General features: G+C 52.3%; 3 pseudogenes; all 3 read left to right on the top strand.

Moving 5' to 3' along the window:
* LOC124582976 lies at positions 1-118 on the top strand (annotated as a pseudogene).
* Positions 119-6,958: 6,840 nt separating this feature from the next.
* On the top strand, positions 6,959-7,076 carry LOC124582975 (annotated as a pseudogene).
* A 6,850-nt stretch (positions 7,077-13,926) lies between these two features.
* LOC124582973 lies at positions 13,927-14,044 on the top strand (annotated as a pseudogene).
* The last annotated feature ends 6,022 nt before the right edge of the window (positions 14,045-20,066 follow it).

Raw genomic sequence — 20,066 nt, 5'->3', positions numbered from 1 at the left:
GCCAACGGCCATACCATGTTGAATACACCGGTTCTCGTCCGATCACCGAAGTTAAGCAACATCGGGCCCGGTTAGTACTTGGCTGGCTGCCCGCCTGGCAACACGTGTGCCGCTCGCTATTGTGCGTCCCAGGTAGTCGAGGATTACCGGCCGCCGAGCCGTCCCTGCCCGGCATCCCACCGCGCCGCGCCCGCGCCCGCCGCCTGCCGGCTCCCGCGCCGCGCCAGCCGTAGCCGTCTCGCCGTAGGCGATCGTGTTTCGTGTTTCAACGATTTGGTGAGTGCTCCACGGAAAAAATGACAACGTTTAATCGCTCAAGTACGACGATTCAGTGCGCGTTTGATCGTGAACACGAACGGCCGTCCTCCTTCGATATAGAGGAGTGGATGTTTCACGAACTTAAAATTCAGGAGGACGAATTAGAGGGGTTGCAGCTAGATTTCACGCTGCTTAGCCTCTTTCTGAAATTGAAAACGGACGTGAGATGCGAGACGCTTGTAAACGTAAGCGGTGGTGTGAGAAAATTTAAACACAGAGATGGCCGCGTCAGCGATGTAAAAATAACGTACGCCGGACACGGCGTGAGGAACATAAAAGTGTATAACCTTCCCTTCGAGGTGCCAAATGAGGAAGTTGCACGTTACTTCAAGCTGTACGGTGAGGTTCTCTCTGTAACGAGAGACTTCTGGGGTACCGGGCACCGGTATAAAGTGGACTCTGGTGTTAGGTCCGTCAGGATGGTCCTACGAAAACACGTGCCGTCGTTTATTGTAATAGGAGGACACAGAGGTGTTGTCCAATATAGCGGACAACCACCGACGTGCTCCATCTGCAGTTCGACTGAACACATGAGGAGCAGCTGCCCCAAAAATAAGAGGGTGGCTCAGCTGCCGCGCGAAAACGCGGACAACGCAGCGGAGCAGGCGGCAAGTTACGCCGGAATTTTGTCGGGCCAGAGCCCGCGCGCCAACGACGAGCCTGCCGTAGCGGAAGCAGCGGTGGCTGCCGCGCCAGCCGAGGCCGCCCAGCCGGCAACACCGGCCCCAGCGGCGGCCGCCGCGGTCAGCGCAGGGGAGAAGCGGCACCTGAGCTCCGACTCGGACAACGAGACCACAATGGAGGCCGAGCCGGCGGCCGCCCCCTCCCCCGCCGCCCGGCGGGTGAAGGTCACGCGCGCCGCCGCGCCCGCCCAGCCGTCAGCTGAGGCTGTCATTCACGGCAGCCAGCTGGCCGGGCCCAGCGCAGAGTCCACGCCCACCTCGTACACCGAGGCGCGCGAGATCGCCATCAAGAAGCAGGTGACCAAACTCGCCCGCATCTTGAAGGAATCCGACGACGAACCGAAGGAGTCTATCGAGCAGCCGCAACCGGCGTCCAAAGCCAAAAGGCGGCGTAACAGGCGGCGAAGCCGCAGCAGCAGCAGCAGCTCAAACGACGAGAGGATGGAGACCTCCGACGGGGAAGCGTCGGACATCTCGCCCGAAAACGCGCGAAAACAAACCACCGAACCGGAGGACCTAGTCCTACGGCCGGACCGCCCACAGCAAGTTCAACCCCCGCCTCCACATAGCGCTTAAATGCAGGAACGCTCTGGCTATAACGTCATCACGTGCAATGTCAATAAAATGAATTCGGTTGTGAAGATAGACGCCCTCACGGAGTTCCTGCAGCACCGAGCTGCCGATGTAGCGATATTACAAGAAGTCGTCACCACGGACTTGGAACAAGTACCGGGATGCGACGTCTTCACGAACATTGACGCAGAAACGAGAACTGGCACTGCTGTAATGGTGAGGAATGGTATCGACACAGAGGACATCAAGACCCTGACTGACGGCCGAGGAATAGCAATCAAAATAGCTGGGACGTACTTTGTCAACATCTATGCGCCGTCAGGCACAGAAAACAAGAGGGCCAGAAGCCAGTTCTTCAATGAAGATATTTGTGCACTCCTTCCACGCAACAACAGCAATGTTGTGCTGGGAGGCGATTTCAACTGCGTGTCTGCTCCGGAAGATCAAGTCCCGGTACCTAATCTGTGCATGGAGCTGCAGGAACTGCTAAGAAAACTGAATCTACGTGATTCTTGGCGTCTATTATATCCCAACACAACGGAATTCACGTACTTCCACAACCGCGGAAGAAGCAGGCTTGACAGGATTTATGTGACCAGAGAGTTGGCCACCTGTGTGTCACGTGTGGAAGTCTGCCCTGTGATCTTCTCCGACCACTGTGCCTACATTTGCAAGCTCCAGCTGCCAACGAATAAAATATCAGGAGGAAGATCAGCGTGGAAACTTAACACGGAACATCTAAGTGACGCCAAACTACAGCAGGAGATAGCGCTCACACTAGAAGAAAGTTTACAGACGCGACGACAATATCCGTCCACCACACAATGGTGGGTCGCATCTGGAAAACCACACATAAGGAAGACGCTGATAAGGCACAGTGCGGAAAAGGCTTTCTGGAGGAAGAGCACGGCAGACTTTTACACGCAGTGTCTGAAGGACGCGCTCAACTGTCCTCCAGACGACGACCTGCTTCTCACGCGAGTGAGAGGAATAAAGGCGCGACTACTGAATATCAGGCGTCAACAAATGAAAGGCGTCGTCGTCCGCAGCCAGACACACGGCGCCACTGAAGATGAACCTGCCACACTGCACCACCTGCACAGGGAGAGGGAGAGGGCACAAAACAGAACTGTAAGAGAGCTTAGCGACGCAGCTGGCCGCAAAATAACAACTAGGAGGGACATGATGCGTCACGTAGAAGACCACTTCTCTGATCTCTTCAAGGCAGAGGAACCAGATGACGCAGAAACAGCAAAACTACTACAAGGAACGCGCAGACGGCTGAACGACACCGATCGCGCTTTGCTGACGGAAGCTGTGTCAGAGGATGAAGTGAGAGCCGTCCTCAAAACCTGCGCCAACGGCAAAGCTCCAGGAGCGGACGGATTACCGTCAGAATTCTACGCCACCTGCTGGGACAAAGTAGGTGGAATAATAACAGAAATTGTGAACGAAATTCTGGACGGGAAGGAGATACCACCTCCGTTCCTGGAAGGGACCATCACTCTGGTACCGAAAAATAAGGCGCCAAAAACGTTAACAGACTTCCGCCCAATTACCCTCCTAAATGCGGACTACAAGCTCGTAGCGAAATGCGTCGCGGAAAATATGAAGCTCGCCCTCAAAAAAGCAATCAGCCCATGGCAGACATGTGCAGTGTTAGGCAGAAACATTTTCGACGCCGTCTGCACGTACAGAGACGTTATAGCCCACGCCGCATCCAACAGAGCGACTGCAGCGATCATCTCTATAGACTTCCAAAAGGCCTTCGACAGGATCGGTCACCGGTACCTGCTGAAGACCTTGGCAAGACTGGGTTTTGGCTCCGAATTCGCTCAAGTCATCAAAAACATGTTAACAAATGCCACGTCAAGAGTTACTGTAAATGGCTGGACATCTACGCCAATAAAACTGGGGAAATCTGTGAGGCAAGGGTGCCCACTGTCGATGGCACTATTCACAGTAGCCCTCGACCCAGTCCTCAGGAAACTCGCTGCCTCCGTCAACGGCTACAAGCTGAACGATATAAACGTGACATGTATGGCATATGCCGATGACTTGAGCATTTTCGTGGACGGTAAAGAGGACATCGACAAAGTCCTCCCAATAATAGAGTCTTTTGGGAAGGCATCTGGGGCCAAAACCAACCCCAAAAAAACCGTGCTCGTCCCGATAGGGAACGGGAAACTGAGAGAGGCCAGACCATGGTACCAGGTGACCGACAAATATAAAGTTCTAGGTGTTCAGCTGCAGGCCTGCCCACTCAAAATGGCCGCAGAGAACTGGCGGAACATCCTGAACACCACGAGAGGACTCGTCAGGACACACGCCAACAGAAACCTGACGTTGGATCAGAAAGCACAGCTGATCAACGAAACGATCCTGGCGAAGGCTTGGTACATGGCACAAGTCATGAACGTACCAACAGAAATAGGGAAGTCTATAGGAAGCGCTGTATACTACCTGCTGTGGAGGCGGGAAATTCTCAAAGTGTCGCAAGCCACCAGCACTCTCCCTAGAGAAGAAGGGGGGCTGGGCCTGATAGATGTCACGAGAAAATGCGCGGCACTGTTGCTCCACCGAGCTCTACAAATGGAGGACAGAAGTGTAGACTGTACCACGTCGTCTCTACTGAAAGAACACAGACCCGATTCCGGGGAAGCGCCGGTAGATGTCAGTAGAATACCCTACAAGATGCGCTACTTGAAGCAGATAGTAATGGACAGTAGCTACATCTCATCCACGCTAGCAGTGAAAGAGATGAGAACTGCAGCGAAAATCTATCGTGCACTGAGAGGCAAACAAGGAAGAAGCAGAACAGAGACGAATCTTCCAGACCACGACTGGCCACAAGTCTGGAAGAATCTCTCTGAGAAAGCCATACCTCCGGAAGCTAGAGACACGTGGTACAAAGTCGTACACAACAAGATACCCACGAACGAGCAGCTAGCGCGCATCGGCATGCGCGAGTCGCCGCACTGCGAAGCGTGCAACGAGATCGACACCGTGGAACACCGCTTCACATGTCCGACAAGTCAGGCAATATGGGAGACGTGCAGGAAAATGGTGGCACTCATGAACAGGGCGGACCACCGAACTATAGAAGCCACAGCCCTCACCATCCCGGCTGCAAATTGTTTTCCACGTCCCAAACGCGTCGCGACCATGTGGACGTTCGCGATGACAGCGCACGCCATAATCGCGAAAAAACAAACGGACGGAGTGCAGTTCCTCACCGATCTCTGGGAGGAACACAAGCGAGCCAAGCGGAAAAACAACTACAGGCAGACGTTCCAGAACTACCTACAGATAGGGCTGGACGCCGCCTTCAAGGACGCCCTCCGTCCCCACACGCCATGACCGACGCCGCCGCCACCGCCGACGCCGCCGACGCCGCCGGCGCCGCCGACGCCGCCGACACCGCTGCCGCCACGCCCCCCCCTAGTCCTCCGCGCCTCCGTCGTCACCGATGCAGAGACCCTCCAACACCCCCAAAGTGTTGTGTGTTAAATGTGAGTTCGGTGTAAAATTTGTGCAGTGCAACAACAGTGTCCGCAGTGCTACGGCTACACATATAGGGCATATCCAGGTAGCGTTCTTAAAAATGTGCGAAACATCACTACGCCGAAGATGACTATGTGAGTAGAATAACAAAAGAAACATCTATATTCAATCCCTTTTAATCATGTTAAGCTTATCTAGAATATAGTTGTCCACTTTTAATTATGTTTCAAATGTGTTCCATATCGCCCTCTCACTCTCTCTCTCTCTCTCTCTCTCTCTCTCTCTCTCTCTCTGTCTCTCTATTTCTCTCTCTCGCCCTCTCTCGCTCTCTTCCCCTCAACCACCATCTCGTGGACACCTCGCTATATATATATAATATTCATTCATACATATTTGTCATTGTCCTTTGTCTCTTAAATGTAAGCCTTAGCCAATAAGACATCTCTAATAATAGTTACAAGCCACATAATGGCACCAGACCAAAACTCGACCTAAAGTAAAGAACTTAGAAGTGTTTGAATCAATAACCCATAAAATTTAACAAAAACGCAAACAAAACTGAAAAATGAAATATTCTTGCTCCACTGACTTACAAATCAGTGCAACAGTGTAAATCAACCTGCAAATGCACAAAATATAATGAAACAGACAATTGCAACAAAGTTACATATCAGTAAAGAAAAGAAAAAGACTCGATAACTAACTGAAATTGAAATTGAAAATACCTTGGAATCTCATGACTGTATTTGTTATTTTGTAAATAAAAGTTTATTACGTTTAAAAAAAAAAAAAAAGGTGCTGTTGGCTCCCCTTCATTTTCTCCTTTTTACGCCGCTATCCCTGCCAGCCCTCTTTTCATACTACCTTTCTTTTGTGACAAACGTGCTTCCTTAAGCATTTTAAACGCGCTAGGAATGCCCTGAAAATAACGAAACACTACGAATCGACAGATGTGATCTGAAGTAAGTCAGGGTCACCTACTGTTCCGTAGCAGTGCAACTCTCCACAAAAAAAAAAAAAAAAAAAAAAAAATTAAACGACTGTAATAAACATAAGATTCGATATTAATTGCCTCAGTTCGAAGAAGAATGTGCCAAGGAAGATTTCTTAAAAGTGCCTGAAGATAACAAAACAGTATGAACCGACAGATATGTTCTGAAATACGTCAGGGCTTATTGTTTTGCAGCAGTGTACGACTGCAAACTTGTAAACAAAAGTGTATCTTTCGTCGCTAGAAGAGATGGATGCTTTGGCGACCCTCCTGTGTCTTGTGTCCCTGTTTTCGCACCTTTGCACAGGTCTACTGGCCGCAAACGGCGTCTCGGACACGCCCGTTAGGCCCACGGCCGTCTCGCAGATGTTTCTCTTGCTTGTGCTGTCATATGGGCCACGACCCGAGCGGCAGCGAGCGGCAGTCGAGCAAAGTCGGGACAAGTCGGGACGGAAGGGGAGAGGTGCGAATGCACTGCACAGATCACGCAAATACCTGGACGCGAGCCGCGCGGCGTGTGTCAGGTGAGTGAGGAAGATGCCGGGGGCGCCCTCCAGCAGGACACTGCTACACCCCGCACAGCCCCCCGCCGGATAACGGGAACAAGATGCGTCGCCCGCGAGTGTCGGACGCCGCACGCACCAAGCGAAACGAATGACAGGCGGCGCACCGAGCAGCCGCGTGTCTCACGCAAGTGGCGGTGCGGCGCGCCCGCCAGTTCGGCAGACGCCTCTGAGACGCCGGGCGCCGCGCACTCCGCGCCGCCTTCGAGGCTCCAGCTGTTGCGGAAGGACGTGCTCTGCGTCAAATGTGTCACCGAAAACGGCGATTGTGTGTGTTGGGAGAAGAGGCAGAGGCGTCTTCTGTCGTGCGGCTACAGTATAAGCGCGCCAACGGCCATACCATGTTGAATACACCGGTTCTCGTCCGATCACCGAAGTTAAGCAACATCGGGCCCGGTTAGTACTTGGCTGGCTGCCCGCCTGGCAACACGTGTGCCGCTCGCTATTGTGCGTCCCAGGTAGTCGAGGATTACCGGCCGCCGAGCCGTCCCTGCCCGGCATCCCACCGCGCCGCGCCCGCGCCCGCCGCCTGCCGGCTCCCGCGCCGCGCCAGCCGTAGCCGTCTCGCCGTAGGCGATCGTGTTTCGTGTTTCAACGATTTGGTGAGTGCTCCACGGAAAAAATGACAACGTTTAATCGCTCAAGTACGACGATTCAGTGCGCGTTTGATCGTGAACACGAACGGCCGTCCTCCTTCGATATAGAGGAGTGGATGTTTCACGAACTTAAAATTCAGGAGGACGAATTAGAGGGGTTGCAGCTAGATTTCACGCTGCTTAGCCTCTTTCTGAAATTGAAAACGGACGTGAGATGCGAGACGCTTGTAAACGTAAGCGGTGGTGTGAGAAAATTTAAACACAGAGATGGCCGCGTCAGCGATGTAAAAATAACGTACGCCGGACACGGCGTGAGGAACATAAAAGTGTATAACCTTCCCTTCGAGGTGCCAAATGAGGAAGTTGCACGTTACTTCAAGCTGTACGGTGAGGTTCTCTCTGTAACGAGAGACTTCTGGGGTACCGGGCACCGGTATAAAGTGGACTCTGGTGTTAGGTCCGTCAGGATGGTCCTACGAAAACACGTGCCGTCGTTTATTGTAATAGGAGGACACAGAGGTGTTGTCCAATATAGCGGACAACCACCGACGTGCTCCATCTGCAGTTCGACTGAACACATGAGGAGCAGCTGCCCCAAAAATAAGAGGGTGGCTCAGCTGCCGCGCGAAAACGCGGACAACGCAGCGGAGCAGGCGGCAAGTTACGCCGGAATTTTGTCGGGCCAGAGCCCGCGCGCCAACGACGAGCCTGCCGTAGCGGAAGCAGCGGTGGCTGCCGCGCCAGCCGAGGCCGCCCAGCCGGCAACACCGGCCCCAGCGGCGGCCGCCGCGGTCAGCGCAGGGGAGAAGCGGCACCTGAGCTCCGACTCGGACAACGAGACCACAATGGAGGCCGAGCCGGCGGCCGCCCCCTCCCCCGCCGCCCGGCGGGTGAAGGTCACGCGCGCCGCCGCGCCCGCCCAGCCGTCAGCTGAGGCTGTCATTCACGGCAGCCAGCTGGCCGGGCCCAGCGCAGAGTCCACGCCCACCTCGTACACCGAGGCGCGCGAGATCGCCATCAAGAAGCAGGTGACCAAACTCGCCCGCATCTTGAAGGAATCCGACGACGAACCGAAGGAGTCTATCGAGCAGCCGCAACCGGCGTCCAAAGCCAAAAGGCGGCGTAACAGGCGGCGAAGCAGCAGCAGCTCAAACGACGAGAGGATGGAGACCTCCGACGGGGAAGCGTCGGACATCTCGCCCGAAAACGCGCGAAAACAAACCACCGAACCGGAGGACCTAGTCCTACGGCCGGACCGCCCACAGCAAGTTCAACCCCCGCCTCCACATAGCGCTTAAATGCAGGAACGCTCTGGCTATAACGTCATCACGTGCAATGTCAATAAAATGAATTCGGTTGTGAAGATAGACGCCCTCACGGAGTTCCTGCAGCACCGAGCTGCCGATGTAGCGATATTACAAGAAGTCGTCACCACGGACTTGGAACAAGTACCGGGATGCGACGTCTTCACGAACATTGACGCAGAAACGAGAACTGGCACTGCTGTAATGGTGAGGAATGGTATCGACACAGAGGACATCAAGACCCTGACTGACGGCCGAGGAATAGCAATCAAAATAGCTGGGACGTACTTTGTCAACATCTATGCGCCGTCAGGCACAGAAAACAAGAGGGCCAGAAGCCAGTTCTTCAATGAAGATATTTGTGCACTCCTTCCACGCAACAACAGCAATGTTGTGCTGGGAGGCGATTTCAACTGCGTGTCTGCTCCGGAAGATCAAGTCCCGGTACCTAATCTGTGCATGGAGCTGCAGGAACTGCTAAGAAAACTGAATCTACGTGATTCTTGGCGTCTATTATATCCCAACACAACGGAATTCACGTACTTCCACAACCGCGGAAGAAGCAGGCTTGACAGGATTTATGTGACCAGAGAGTTGGCCACCTGTGTGTCACGTGTGGAAGTCTGCCCTGTGATCTTCTCCGACCACTGTGCCTACATTTGCAAGCTCCAGCTGCCAACGAATAAAATATCAGGAGGAAGATCAGCGTGGAAACTTAACACGGAACATCTAAGTGACGCCAAACTACAGCAGGAGATAGCGCTCACACTAGAAGAAAGTTTACAGACGCGACGACAATATCCGTCCACCACACAATGGTGGGTCGCATCTGGAAAACCACACATAAGGAAGACGCTGATAAGGCACAGTGCGGAAAAGGCTTTCTGGAGGAAGAGCACGGCAGACTTTTACACGCAGTGTCTGAAGGACGCGCTCAACTGTCCTCCAGACGACGACCTGCTTCTCACGCGAGTGAGAGGAATAAAGGCGCGACTACTGAATATCAGGCGTCAACAAATGAAAGGCGTCGTCGTCCGCAGCCAGACACACGGCGCCACTGAAGATGAACCTGCCACACTGCACCACCTGCACAGGGAGAGGGAGAGGGCACAAAACAGAACTGTAAGAGAGCTTAGCGACGCAGCTGGCCGCAAAATAACAACTAGGAGGGACATGATGCGTCACGTAGAAGACCACTTCTCTGATCTCTTCAAGGCAGAGGAACCAGATGACGCAGAAACAGCAAAACTACTACAAGGAACGCGCAGACGGCTGAACGACACCGATCGCGCTTTGCTGACGGAAGCTGTGTCAGAGGATGAAGTGAGAGCCGTCCTCAAAACCTGCGCCAACGGCAAAGCTCCAGGAGCGGACGGATTACCGTCAGAATTCTACGCCACCTGCTGGGACAAAGTAGGTGGAATAATAACAGAAATTGTGAACGAAATTCTGGACGGGAAGGAGATACCACCTCCGTTCCTGGAAGGGACCATCACTCTGGTACCGAAAAATAAGGCGCCAAAAACGTTAACAGACTTCCGCCCAATTACCCTCCTAAATGCGGACTACAAGCTCGTAGCGAAATGCGTCGCGGAAAATATGAAGCTCGCCCTCAAAAAAGCAATCAGCCCATGGCAGACATGTGCAGTGTTAGGCAGAAACATTTTCGACGCCGTCTGCACGTACAGAGACGTTATAGCCCACGCCGCATCCAACAGAGCGACTGCAGCGATCATCTCTATAGACTTCCAAAAGGCCTTCGACAGGATCGGTCACCGGTACCTGCTGAAGACCTTGGCAAGACTGGGTTTTGGCTCCGAATTCGCTCAAGTCATCAAAAACATGTTAACAAATGCCACGTCAAGAGTTACTGTAAATGGCTGGACATCTACGCCAATAAAACTGGGGAAATCTGTGAGGCAAGGGTGCCCACTGTCGATGGCACTATTCACAGTAGCCCTCGACCCAGTCCTCAGGAAACTCGCTGCCTCCGTCAACGGCTACAAGCTGAACGATATAAACGTGACATGTATGGCATATGCCGATGACTTGAGCATTTTCGTGGACGGTAAAGAGGACATCGACAAAGTCCTCCCAATAATAGAGTCTTTTGGGAAGGCATCTGGGGCCAAAACCAACCCCAAAAAAACCGTGCTCGTCCCGATAGGGAACGGGAAACTGAGAGAGGCCAGACCATGGTACCAGGTGACCGACAAATATAAAGTTCTAGGTGTTCAGCTGCAGGCCTGCCCACTCAAAATGGCCGCAGAGAACTGGCGGAACATCCTGAACACCACGAGAGGACTCGTCAGGACACACGCCAACAGAAACCTGACGTTGGATCAGAAAGCACAGCTGATCAACGAAACGATCCTGGCGAAGGCTTGGTACATGGCACAAGTCATGAACGTACCAACAGAAATAGGGAAGTCTATAGGAAGCGCTGTATACTACCTGCTGTGGAGGCGGGAAATTCTCAAAGTGTCGCAAGCCACCAGCACTCTCCCTAGAGAAGAAGGGGGGCTGGGCCTGATAGATGTCACGAGAAAATGCGCGGCACTGTTGCTCCACCGAGCTCTACAAATGGAGGACAGAAGTGTAGACTGTACCACGTCGTCTCTACTGAAAGAACACAGACCCGATTCCGGGGAAGCGCCGGTAGATGTCAGTAGAATACCCTACAAGATGCGCTACTTGAAGCAGATAGTAATGGACAGTAGCTACATCTCATCCACGCTAGCAGTGAAAGAGATGAGAACTGCAGCGAAAATCTATCGTGCACTGAGAGGCAAACAAGGAAGAAGCAGAACAGAGACGAATCTTCCAGACCACGACTGGCCACAAGTCTGGAAGAATCTCTCTGAGAAAGCCATACCTCCGGAAGCTAGAGACACGTGGTACAAAGTCGTACACAACAAGATACCCACGAACGAGCGGCTAGCGCGCATCGGCATGCGCGAGTCGCCGCACTGCGAAGCGTGCAACGAGATCGACACCGTGGAACACCGCTTCACATGTCCGACAAGTCAGGCAATATGGGAGACGTGCAGGAAAATGGTGGCACTCATGAACAGGGCGGACCACCGAACTATAGAAGCCACAGCCCTCACCATCCCGGCTGCAAATTGTTTTCCACGTCCCAAACGCGTCGCGACCATGTGGACGTTCGCGATGACAGCGCACGCCATAATCGCGAAAAAACAAACGGACGGAGTGCAGTTCCTCACCGATCTCTGGGAGGAACACAAGCGAGCCAAGCGGAAAAACAACTACAGGCAGACGTTCCAGAACTACCTACAGATAGGGCTGGACGCCGCCTTCAAGGACGCCCTCCGTCCCCACACGCCATGACCGACGCCGCCGCCACCGCCGACGCCGCCGACGCCGCCGGCGCCGCCGACGCCGCCGACACCGCTGCCGCCACGCCCCCCCCTAGTCCTCCGCGCCTCCGTCGTCACCGATGCAGAGACCCTCCAACACCCCCAAAGTGTTGTGTGTTAAATGTGAGTTCGGTGTAAAATTTGTGCAGTGCAACAACAGTGTCCGCAGTGCTACGGCTACACATATAGGGCATATCCAGGTAGCGTTCTTAAAAATGTGCGAAACATCACTACGCCGAAGATGACTATGGGAGTAGAATAACAAAAGAAACATCTATATTCAATCCCTTTTAATCATGTTAAGCTTATCTAGAATATAGTTGTCCACTTTTAATTATGTTTCAAATGTGTTCCATATCGCCCTCTCACTCTCTCTCTCTCTCTCTCTCTCTCTCTCTCTCTCTCTCTGTCTCTCTATTTCTCTCTCTCGCCCTCTCTCGCTCTCTTCCCCTCAACCACCATCTCGTGGACACCTCGCTATATATATATAATATTCATTCATACATATTTGTCATTGTCCTTTGTCTCTTAAATGTAAGCCTTAGCCAATAAGACATCTCTAATAATAGTTACAAGCCACATAATGGCACCAGACCAAAACTCGACCTAAAGTAAAGAACTTAGAAGTGTTTGAATCAATAACCCATAAAATTTAACAAAAACGCAAACAAAACTGAAAAATGAAATATTCTTGCTCCACTGACTTACAAATCAGTGCAACAGTGTAAATCAACCTGCAAATGCACAAAATATAATGAAACAGACAATTGCAACAAAGTTACATATCAGTAAAGAAAAGAAAAAGACTCGATAACTAACTGAAATTGAAATTGAAAATACCTTGGAATCTCATGACTGTATTTGTTATTTTGTAAATAAAAGTTTATTACGTTTAAAAAAAAAAAAAAAGGTGCTGTTGGCTCCCCTTCATTTTCTCCTTTTTACGCCGCTATCCCTGCCAGCCCTCTTTTCATACTACCTTTCTTTTGTGACAAACGTGCTTCCTTAAGCATTTTAAACGCGCTAGGAATGCCCTGAAAATAACGAAACACTACGAATCGACAGATGTGATCTGAAGTAAGTCAGGGTCACCTACTGTTCCGTAGCAGTGCAACTCTCCACAAAAAAAAAAAAAAAAAAAAAAAAAAAAAAAAAAAAAAAAAAAATTAAACGACTGTAATAAACATAAGATTCGATATTAATTGCCTCAGTTCGAAGAAGAATGTGCCAAGGAAGATTTCTTAAAAGTGCCTGAAGATAACAAAACAGTATGAACCGACAGATATGTTCTGAAATACGTCAGGGCTTATTGTTTTGCAGCAGTGTACGACTGCAAACTTGTAAACAAAAGTGTATCTTTCGTCGCTAGAAGAGATGGATGCTTTGGCGACCCTCCTGTGTCTTGTGTCCCTGTTTTCGCACCTTTGCACAGGTCTACTGGCCGCAAACGGCGTCTCGGACACGCCCGTTAGGCCCACGGCCGTCTCGCAGATGTTTCTCTTGCTTGTGCTGTCATATGGGCCACGACCCGAGCGGCAGCGAGCGGCAGTCGAGCAAAGTCGGGACAAGTCGGGACGGAAGGGGAGAGGTGCGAATGCACTGCACAGATCACGCAAATACCTGGACGCGAGCCGCGCGGCGTGTGTCAGGTGAGTGAGGAAGATGCCGGGGGCGCCCTCCAGCAGGACACTGCTACACCCCGCACAGCCCCCCGCCGGATAACGGGAACAAGATGCGTCGCCCGCGAGTGTCGGACGCCGCACGCACCAAGCGAAACGAATGACAGGCGGCGCACCGAGCAGCCGCGTGTCTCACGCAAGTGGCGGTGCGGCGCGCCCGCCAGTTCGGCAGACGCCTCTGAGACGCCGGGCGCCGCGCACTCCGCGCCGCCTTCGAGGCTCCAGCTGTTGCGGAAGGACGTGCTCTGCGTCAAATGTGTCACCGAAAACGGCGATTGTGTGTGTTGGGAGAAGAGGCAGAGGCGTCTTCTGTCGTGCGGCTACAGTATAAGCGCGCCAACGGCCATACCATGTTGAATACACCGGTTCTCGTCCGATCACCGAAGTTAAGCAACATCGGGCCCGGTTAGTACTTGGCTGGCTGCCCGCCTGGCAACACGTGTGCCGCTCGCTATTGTGCGTCCCAGGTAGTCGAGGATTACCGGCCGCCGAGCCGTCCCTGCCCGGCATCCCACCGCGCCGCGCCCGCGCCCGCCGCCTGCCGGCTCCCGCGCCGCGCCAGCCGTAGCCGTCTCGCCGTAGGCGATCGTGTTTCGTGTTTCAACGATTTGGTGAGTGCTCCACGGAAAAAATGACAACGTTTAATCGCTCAAGTACGACGATTCAGTGCGCGTTTGATCGTGAACACGAACGGCCGTCCTCCTTCGATATAGAGGAGTGGATGTTTCACGAACTTAAAATTCAGGAGGACGAATTAGAGGGGTTGCAGCTAGATTTCACGCTGCTTAGCCTCTTTCTGAAATTGAAAACGGACGTGAGATGCGAGACGCTTGTAAACGTAAGCGGTGGTGTGAGAAAATTTAAACACAGAGATGGCCGCGTCAGCGATGTAAAAATAACGTACGCCGGACACGGCGTGAGGAACATAAAAGTGTATAACCTTCCCTTCGAGGTGCCAAATGAGGAAGTTGCACGTTACTTCAAGCTGTACGGTGAGGTTCTCTCTGTAACGAGAGACTTCTGGGGTACCGGGCACCGGTATAAAGTGGACTCTGGTGTTAGGTCCGTCAGGATGGTCCTACGAAAACACGTGCCGTCGTTTATTGTAATAGGAGGACACAGAGGTGTTGTCCAATATAGCGGACAACCACCGACGTGCTCCATCTGCAGTTCGACTGAACACATGAGGAGCAGCTGCCCCAAAAATAAGAGGGTGGCTCAGCTGCCGCGCGAAAACGCGGACAACGCAGCGGAGCAGGCGGCAAGTTACGCCGGAATTTTGTCGGGCCAGAGCCCGCGCGCCAACGACGAGCCTGCCGTAGCGGAAGCAGCGGTGGCTGCCGCGCCAGCCGAGGCCGCCCAGCCGGCAACACCGGCCCCAGCGGCGGCCGCCGCGGTCAGCGCAGGGGAGAAGCGGCACCTGAGCTCCGACTCGGACAACGAGACCACAATGGAGGCCGAGCCGGCGGCCGCCCCCTCCCCCGCCGCCCGGCGGGTGAAGGTCACGCGCGCCGCCGCGCCCGCCCAGCCGTCAGCTGAGGCTGTCATTCACGGCAGCCAGCTGGCCGGGCCCAGCGCAGAGTCCACGCCCACCTCGTACACCGAGGCGCGCGAGATCGCCATCAAGAAGCAGGTGACCAAACTCGCCCGCATCTTGAAGGAATCCGACGACGAACCGAAGGAGTCTATCGAGCAGCCGCAACCGGCGTCCAAAGCCAAAAGGCGGCGTAACAGGCGGCGAAGCCGCAGCAGCAGCAGCAGCTCAAACGACGAGAGGATGGAGACCTCCGACGGGGAAGCGTCGGACATCTCGCCCGAAAACGCGCGAAAACAAACCACCGAACCGGAGGACCTAGTCCTACGGCCGGACCGCCCACAGCAAGTTCAACCCCCGCCTCCACATAGCGCTTAAATGCAGGAACGCTCTGGCTATAACGTCATCACGTGCAATGTCAATAAAATGAATTCGGTTGTGAAGATAGACGCCCTCACGGAGTTCCTGCAGCACCGAGCTGCCGATGTAGCGATATTACAAGAAGTCGTCACCACGGACTTGGAACAAGTACCGGGATGCGACGTCTTCACGAACATTGACGCAGAAACGAGAACTGGCACTGCTGTAATGGTGAGGAATGGTATCGACACAGAGGACATCAAGACCCTGACTGACGGCCGAGGAATAGCAATCAAAATAGCTGGGACGTACTTTGTCAACATCTATGCGCCGTCAGGCACAGAAAACAAGAGGGCCAGAAGCCAGTTCTTCAATGAAGATATTTGTGCACTCCTTCCACGCAACAACAGCAATGTTGTGCTGGGAGGCGATTTCAACTGCGTGTCTGCTCCGGAAGATCAAGTCCCGGTACCTAATCTGTGCATGGAGCTGCAGGAACTGCTAAGAAAACTGAATCTACGTGATTCTTGGCGTCTATTATATCCCAACACAACGGAATTCACGTACTTCCACAACCGCGGAAGAAGCAGGCTTGACAGGATTTATGTGACCAGAGAGTTGGCCACCTGTGTGTCACGTGTGGAAGTCTGCCCTGTGATCTTCTCCGACCACTGTGCCTACATTTGCAAGCTCCAGCTGCCAACGAATAAAATATCAGGAGGAAGATCAGCGTGGAAACTTAACACGGAACATCTAAGTGACGCCAAACTACAGCAGGAGATAGCGCTCACACTAGAAGAAAGTTTACAGACGCGACGACAATATCCGTCCACCACACAATGGTGGGTCGCATCTGGAAAACCACACATAAGGAAGACGCTGATAAGGCACAGTGCGGAAAAGGCTTTCTGGAGGAAGAGCACGGCAGACTTTTACACGCAGTGTCTGAAGGACGCGCTCAACTGTCCTCCAGACGACGACCTGCTTCTCACGCGAGTGAGAGGAATAAAGGCGCGACTACTGAATATCAGGCGTCAACAAATGAAAGGCGTCGTCGTCCGCAGCCAGACACACGGCGCCACTGAAGATGAACCTGCCACACTGCACCACCTGCACAGGGAGAGGGAGAGGGCACAAAACAGAACTGTAAGAGAGCTTAGCGACGCAGCTGGCCGCAAAATAACAACTAGGAGGGACATGATGCGTCACGTAGAAGACCACTTCTCTGATCTCTTCAAGGCAGAGGAACCAGATGACGCAGAAACAGCAAAACTACTACAAGGAACGCGCAGACGGCTGAACGACACCGATCGCGCTTTGCTGACGGAAGCTGTGTCAGAGGATGAAGTGAGAGCCGTCCTCAAAACCTGCGCCAACGGCAAAGCTCCAGGAGCGGACGGATTACCGTCAGAATTCTACGCCACCTGCTGGGACAAAGTAGGTGGAATAATAACAGAAATTGTGAACGAAATTCTGGACGGGAAGGAGATACCACCTCCGTTCCTGGAAGGGACCATCACTCTGGTACCGAAAAATAAGGCGCCAAAAACGTTAACAGACTTCCGCCCAATTACCCTCCTAAATGCGGACTACAAGCTCGTAGCGAAATGCGTCGCGGAAAATATGAAGCTCGCCCTCAAAAAAGCAATCAGCCCATGGCAGACATGTGCAGTGTTAGGCAGAAACATTTTCGACGCCGTCTGCACGTACAGAGACGTTATAGCCCACGCCGCATCCAACAGAGCGACTGCAGCGATCATCTCTATTGACTTCCAAAAGGCCTTCGACAGGATCGGTCACCGGTACCTGCTGAAGACCTTGGCAAGACTGGGTTTTGGCTCCGAATTCGCTCAAGTCATCAAAAACATGTTAACAAATGCCACGTCAAGAGTTACTGTAAATGGCTGGACATCTACGCCAATAAAACTGGGGAAATCTGTGAGGCAAGGGTGCCCACTGTCGATGGCACTATTCACAGTAGCCCTCGACCCAGTCCTCAGGAAACTCGCTGCCTCCGTCAACGGCTACAAGCTGAACGATATAAACGTGACATGTATGGCATATGCCGATGACTTGAGCATTTTCGTGGACGGTAAAGAGGACATCGACAAAGTCCTCCCAATAATAGAGTCTTTTGGGAAGGCATCTGGGGCCAAAACCAACCCCAAAAAAACCGTGCTCGTCCCGATAGGGAACGGGAAACTGAGAGAGGCCAGACCATGGTACCAGGTGACCGACAAATATAAAGTTCTAGGTGTTCAGCTGCAGGCCTGCCCACTCAAAATGGCCGCAGAGAACTGGCGGAACATCCTGAACACCACGAGAGGACTCGTCAGGACACACGCCAACAGAAACCTGACGTTGGATCAGAAAGCACAGCTGATCAACGAAACGATCCTGGCGAAGGCTTGGTACATGGCACAAGTCATGAACGTACCAACAGAAATAGGGAAGTCTATAGGAAGCGCTGTATACTACCTGCTGTGGAGGCGGGAAATTCTCAAAGTGTCGCAAGCCACCAGCACTCTCCCTAGAGAAGAAGGGGGGCTGGGCCTGATAGATGTCACGAGAAAATGCGCGGCACTGTTGCTCCACCGAGCTCTACAAATGGAGGACAGAAGTGTAGACTGTACCACGTCGTCTCTACTGAAAGAACACAGACCCGATTCCGGGGAAGCGCCGGTAGATGTCAGTAGAATACCCTACAAGATGCGCTACTTGAAGCAGATAGTAATGGACAGTAGCTACATCTCATCCACGCTAGCAGTGAAAGAGATGAGAACTGCAGCGAAAATCTATCGTGCACTGAGAGGCAAACAAGGAAGAAGCAGAACAGAGACGAATCTTCCAGACCACGACTGGCCACAAGTCTGGAAGAATCTCTCTGAGAAAGCCATACCTCCGGAAGCTAGAGACACGTGGTACAAAGTCGTACACAACAAGATACCCACGAACGAGCGGCTAGCGCGCATCGGCATGCGCGAGTCGCCGCACTGCGAAGCGTGCAACGAGATCGACACCGTGGAACACCGCTTCACATGTCCGACAAGTCAGGCAATATGGGAGACGTGCAGGAAAATGGTGGCACTCATGAACAGGGCGGACCACCGAACTATAGAAGCCACAGCCCTCACCATCCCGGCTGCAAATTGTTTTCCACGTCCCAAACGCGTCGCGACCATGTGGACGTTCGCGATGACAGCGCACGCCATAATCGCGAAAAAACAAACGGACGGAGTGCAGTTCCTCACCGATCTCTGGGAGGAACACAAGCGAGCCAAGCGGAAAAACAACTACAGGCAGACGTTCCAGAACTACCTACAGATAGGGCTGGACGCCGCCTTCAAGGACGCCCTCCGTCCCCACACGCCATGACCGACGCCGCCGCCACCGCCGACGCCGCCGACGCCGCCGGCGCCGCCGACGCCGCCGACACCGCTGCCGCCACGCCCCCCCCTAGTCCTCCGCGCCTCCGTCGTCACCGATGCAGAGACCCTCCAACACCCCCAAAGTGTTGTGTGTTAAATGTGAGTTCGGTGTAAAATTTGTGCAGTGCAACAACAGTGTCCGCAGTGCTACGGCTACACATATAGGGCATATCCAGGTAGCGTTCTTAAAAATGTGCGAAACATCACTACGCCGAAGATGACTATGTGAGTAGAATAACAAAAGAAACATCTATATTCAATCCCTTTTAATCATGTTAAGCTTATCTAGAATATAGTTGTCCACTTTTAATTATGTTTCAAATGTGTTCCATATCGCCCTCTCACTCTCTCTCTCTCTCTCTCTCTCTCTCTCTGTCTCTCTATTTCTCTCTCTCGCCCTCTCTCGCTCTCTTCCCCTCAACCACCATCTCGTGGACACCTCGCTATATATATATAATATTCATTCATACATATTTGTCATTGTCCTTTGTCTCTTAAATGTAAGCCTTAGCCAATAAGACATCTCTAATAATAGTTACAAGCCACATAATGGCACCAGACCAAAACTCGACCTAAAGTAAAGAACTTAGAAGTGTTTGAATCAATAACCCATAAAATTTAACAAAAACGCAAACAAAACTGAAAAATGAAATATTCTTGCTCCACTGACTTACAAATCAGTGCAACAGTGTAAATCAACCTGCAAATGCACAAAATATAATGAAACAGACAATTGCAACAAAGTTACATATCAGTAAAGAAAAGAAAAAGACTCGATAACTAACTGAAATTGAAATTGAAAATACCTTGGAATCTCATGACTGTATTTGTTATTTTGTAAATAAAAGTTTATTACGTTTAAAAAAAAAAAAAAAGGTGCTGTTGGCTCCCCTTCATTTTCTCCTTTTTACGCCGCTATCCCTGCCAGCCCTCTTTTCATACTACCTTTCTTTTGTGACAAACGTGCTTCCTTAAGCATTTTAAACGCGCTAGGAATGCCCTGAAAATAACGAAACACTACGAATCGACAGATGTGATCTGAAGTAAGTCAGGGTCACCTACTGTTCCGTAGCAGTGCAACTCTCCACAAAAAAAAAAAAAAAAAAAAAAAATTAAACGACTGTAATAAACATAAGATTCGATATTAATTGTG

Source organism: Schistocerca americana, unplaced genomic scaffold (genome assembly GCF_021461395.2).
Source record: "Schistocerca americana isolate TAMUIC-IGC-003095 unplaced genomic scaffold, iqSchAmer2.1 HiC_scaffold_431, whole genome shotgun sequence".
Lineage (NCBI taxonomy): Eukaryota > Metazoa > Arthropoda > Insecta > Orthoptera > Acrididae > Schistocerca > Schistocerca americana.
This window is presented reverse-complemented; position numbering and strand designations above follow the sequence as displayed.